At 31.2% G+C, this 5,324-nt stretch overlaps 1 pseudogene; it reads right to left on the bottom strand.

The window, feature by feature from the left end:
- Positions 1-4,590: 4,590 nt before the first annotated feature.
- Positions 4,591-5,324, bottom strand: LOC114729243 (auxin-responsive protein SAUR72-like; annotated as a pseudogene).

The following is a 5,324-nucleotide window of genomic DNA, read 5'->3' as shown; positions in this document are numbered from 1 at the left end:
CTCAGCCATAATAGAGCCACACTACACGGAAAACTCACTTCAACGCCTTCTGTTTCTAATACGCTAGGGCAAGGAAGTCATTTTAACTTTCTGAAAATTACAACAAAGTCCCTTTAGGACTTCAGAAGAATTATCACATTTCAGGAGACCTTTTTGCTGTATATTTGCTTGTGTGGAACCTTAATGTCATTTTCCCAACTTTTTTTCGCGAACTGATTAGAACACATCAATGGATTATGTTATTATTGATTATTTTTTTAGCTGACCATTACTAGTTGTGTAGTCTAGAATCTATGGCTTATTTGACTGCATCCTCTTCTCAAAAACCAGTTTTAAAGTCAGCTATCATAATTTGAATATTAGATATTTAGATTGAGTTATTGTAATTTTGAATTCATTTATGTATGTTTGAAATTTTCAAAAATTTCAAGCTTCTTAACAGGCTTCAAGCCAGGCCAAACTTTTGTACAGGCCAGACTTAGGCTGAACACAAGGCCTATCACAGACCACAGGCCAGGCTCAAGCCAATAGGCTTCAACACAGGTCTAGCCTGTTAAGGGTGAAGCTTGGCTTGGCCTAGCCTATTTCCACCCTTATTCACCACATACTAGTCCATTCCGCTAGACGCAACTCTTATTAGTAAAAATGGTTAATATAATTTTTGATTTCGCAAATTTACTATCATCTTAGTTTTGGTCCTTTAAGCTTTAAATCATAAGTTTTGATCGCTTGAAGAACAAAATGGGCCAAGTATTTATTAAGTTATAGGGACCAATATTTTAAATGAAAAGAAACTTGATGGACTAAAACTTATGATTTAAAACTTAAATGACCAAAATTAAAATGAAGACAAACTTGATGAACAAAAAATTGTATTAACCCAATTAAAAACATATGGGTGATTTTACATGTCAAAATAATTATAAAAATAGTCAGCATTACCTATTTGTTATTTTAAAATTCAACAATTTTTTTATCATTTTCTCAATAATTTTTGTTCACTTTATGACTTTGATTTGGGGATTACACGTGTTGAAATGTTTATGAAAAATTTGTTGTATTATTCATGTATATTTCACATTGGTAAAATAGCTGCCAACATGTGTAGAAAGGCAAAAGGATAAAATTAGCTAGTTAATGACCCAAATCATTGACAAGATATCATTACTTACATTTTTAAATGCATCCATACAAAAAGCTTTACCAAAACTCTATTCACTCCTATTTAAATAAAAACGTTTTAATCGATTTTGAGTGTATGTAATAACCAAAATTAACAAAACAAAATTATTATTTAAAAAAAATATAACAAACTTTTACATCGGTTGTGACGTTAACCGATATAGAATGATGTTTTTCTACACCGCCATAAAAAGTCATTACTTTCTACACCTGTCGAAGAATCTTGTTAAAATAGCTATTTGAACCTATGTTAAAACATTTTTCTGCATTATTGATGTAAGTAAAAATTACTAAGATGACTACACACGAAATTCATATTAAATAGACATAGTATTATAATTCATGAAAAAGTTAAGTATGTGGCTTGGTCGAGATGAAAGAGATTTAACTTATCTAAAGTAAAATAAATCTTCGCTACAACTTCACCATAGTTTTGGCAATAAAACTATAGTTTTGTATAAGGGAGGGAAAACAACTTTGAAGAATAACTTTTTTTTTATAAAATCTATTCTAGTCAAAAATATTTTTTATATAAAAATTATTCTATTTAAAATCTATTATTTTAAATCATCAGTTTCCAAAAGTAAATCTAAACTCATAGTAGTTACTTTAACGATGGATATAAGAAGCCAATAGCCTCGTTAGCTTCTTATTTACAAAATTGCTCCCCACACCACCACTACAGGCCGCGTACAAAGGCATATGAAAAAAAACATATTTTGCACTAGTGTGCCAGTAACCAACGTTATATTGGAAGTAGGATTAAGCTATATTTTTAGCAATAAAGTTTATTCTAAGTAGCGTTAGGTATCATAAAGTTTATTTAGTTGTAAAAATATACATTAAGTTGTTAAAAGGAGGCATCTAGCACTATGCTATTAACATCTATTAGTTTACCATTAATGTGCCCCACGAAGTCGGTTTTAAGATACATTTTCAATAATAAAGTTTACATCAAGAGGTACTGAGCATCATAAAATTTATTTAGGTGCAAAACTATACATGAACTTTCTAAAAAGGAAAAAATAACAATTTATCAACTCCCATAAACATTCGCTAAGGGTGAGGTCTCATTTTGGGGGGTAGATTAGGGATGTTTATGGACATTTATGAATTTTGTTATTTTCTCCCTTTTAAAAAGTCCATGTATATTTTTGCACTTAAGTGAACTTTATGGTGGTCAATACCCCTTGATGTAAATTTTGTTGTTAAAAATACACCTTGAAACTAACTTTGTGGGCCCTACTAATGGTAAATTAACTGACGTTAACGGCGTGGTGCCAAATGATCCATTTTGACAACTTTTTGTATATTTTTATACCTAAATAAACTTTATGGTACCCAATGCCCCTTGGGGTAAATTTTGTTATTAAAATTGCATCTTAACCCTTAAAATTAACAAGGGGTTAGACTTAAACCCAATCAAGATTAATTAGGCTAATAATATGGCTATTTAGGAAAAAAATTAAACTCTTGATTATCATCATAATTTAATTATAGAAGTGGGTGCTGGATCCAACACATTCTATAATTATTCAAGTTTCATTAATTGAGTCAACCTAGCACGTTTATGTGGCAAAGGAAAGCTTTTCCCCCAGGAGTACGCCACCCCAATGCATTAATCAACCCATATCCACTTTGCAGTTTTCCTAGTTAACTTTAGCACATAGTTTTTGTGAGAGTAGCTAGTAATTATATCATAAGAGAAAGGAATTTGAATTCTCTCTCCTGTCATTTGAGTTAGCCTCAAATATTCACACTTTTTAAGAACTACTACTAGCATTTGATTTATAATATATGAGTTGGATAAATATAATATTAAGAAAATTAGTTGAGTTGATTATTTGTAATAAATATATGTTAGCTTTCTTAAACTATCTAATTTAATTATATGCATTAGAACTATTTCTTGGTGGAAACTCTTAATATAATACAATTAATAAGGATACTTTTGAGGAAAAAAATTTCAAATTTTGGGAAACAGAATAAATTGAGGTATCATATTTAGAACCAAATAAATCCAACCCCCTAATTAGTTCTTATATATTCGGAAAAATTTTCAAAAAATACCTCTAAAATTTTAAAATCCCAAATAAAAAATGAATACAGAAATATATTGTCATTTACTTTCCAAATGTTGTCAATTGTTATTAAAGTGTAGTAAACAAAATTGGTTTAAAATTTTGAAATTCAAAGATTTTTTTTTAATTCTACCTGTATATTAAGGGCCCGAAGGTAGTAACATTCTAGTGATTTTCACTTTTACAATACTAACTCAAACAAAATAATCGCAATAATAATAATATATCTAGCTAGTATTATACTTGAGTATAAAACTCACAAAGGATTATACAAGCTCTTAATGTTTCCTCTGAAATTGATCATCACTTTGTTTCTCATTAATATGAAAAGTTAGTCATCTTGGATGTGGATATTTTCTATGGTCATCTCTTTACTACAGATCGTAAGTCAATAAAATGGCTGTAAAAAATGGCGTTTGGCATCTGTGTGTGTGTGTGTGTTCTCTTCAATTTTCATTATAAGAAATATATGGCTTCTTCAACTGTCTAAAACCCCCGGGGGGGGGGGAACAAGAACGGAATACAAAATCCAACAAGATATAAACACGACGGAAATTTTAGATTTTAAGTCATATGAATTAAATTTATCCTTCTTTCCGATATACAAAGACAAAGTTTGTGAACAAGAGTTGCATCATCATCATCATCATGAGATTTCAAGTTCATTTCTCACATTACCGACATCATTTGATCTGACCTCAAATGATAGATGTTCAAACTTTTTCGAATTACCATATTATTGATTTTTACTTTCATCTTATTAGAAATTAATAGATTATGGGCTGACTTATTACCCTCATAATTAATTATGTGATTGATTGATTAATTAATTTTTGAATTTGAATGTCAAATTCAAATTATGAACAGGGATTTTATAGTTCTGTTTGGCATGAGGGGAAATGGAGGGAAGAAAAATTTTGACTAGTTTGATTTTAAAAATATTAAAGAAGTGAAGTTAAAAAATTTTAATTAATTTTTATTATTCTTTTATCTTACATCTTTTCTTTATTGAAATTCTATAATCTCACTTCTACAATTTTTTAAATTGAACTCATCAAAAATTTTTCTTCCCGATCTCTTCCCTTCCATTTCCCTGATACCCAACATGGGTAGGAGATGAGTTATAGGTAAAATAATTACAAGTCTCTTTATGTTTTCTCATTCTCTCTCCCTGAAGTCTGCCTGTGATTATCATTTAAATACCGTGCCCAGTAAAAAGATTTAAGACAATATAAAGAATAAGAAAGCAGCCATTAGAGTATTTCGACCACATAGGTATATATACTTTCTTCTACTACTCACAATCCTTCTTGGATTGCACCAAAAAAAATTATAATATCAGTAATAATCTATTACTAGAGTATAATTAAAACTAAGAGGATTGATCATTCAAGCTCTAATCTTTTTCCTTTGAAATTCACTTTGTTTTTTTCTCTAACAAAGGAAAAGGACAGAGTCTATGAAGATCAAGAAGAGACAAATTAATCAAATACACACAAGAGAGAGATCGATCTATATATCATGTACAAGTTTGAACAGCATGATGATGATGATGAGTAGGAGTAACCTCACAATTATCTGCAAAACCATAACAACTAATTAAAGCATCCTTATCTTCACCGAAGAACATTGGTCTCTTCTCTTCCACCACCTTCAACACCTTCTCGAATAATAAGACTTGGCATGGAATCTTGAGTACTCCCTCTTGATGGAATCCGAATTCCTCTTCTGCTTCTCGCAGCAGAACCTGAAATGCTGGGTGTGACAAGTATTCCATTGGAATAGTGAATCTCTTCTGCTCTTCTCCCACGCAGACTGCCAGAAATCCTTTCGGGACGACAACGCTGTCACCGGAGAAGGAAACGGCGTCGGTGAACGAGAGATTTTTTTTGAAGAACTTATTGATGCCTTTGGTACTGGTGGTGGGGCTGCTCCGGTGGCGGCTGCGGTGGTTAAAGAGGAGGAGGAGGACGAGGAAGAAGTTGCAAGCTTCTTCCATCTCTTGAGGATTTGTCGAAGTTTAACGATTTCTCTGATCTTGTTAGACTTCTTTGAATCCAT

Source organism: Neltuma alba, unplaced genomic scaffold (assembly GCF_004799145.2).
Source record: "Neltuma alba isolate B1F8T4 unplaced genomic scaffold, ASM479914v2 tig00012617_pilon, whole genome shotgun sequence".
Lineage (NCBI taxonomy): Eukaryota > Viridiplantae > Streptophyta > Magnoliopsida > Fabales > Fabaceae > Neltuma > Neltuma alba.
Note: the sequence above shows the minus strand (reverse complement) of the source record. Positions and strands in the feature narration are given on the sequence as shown.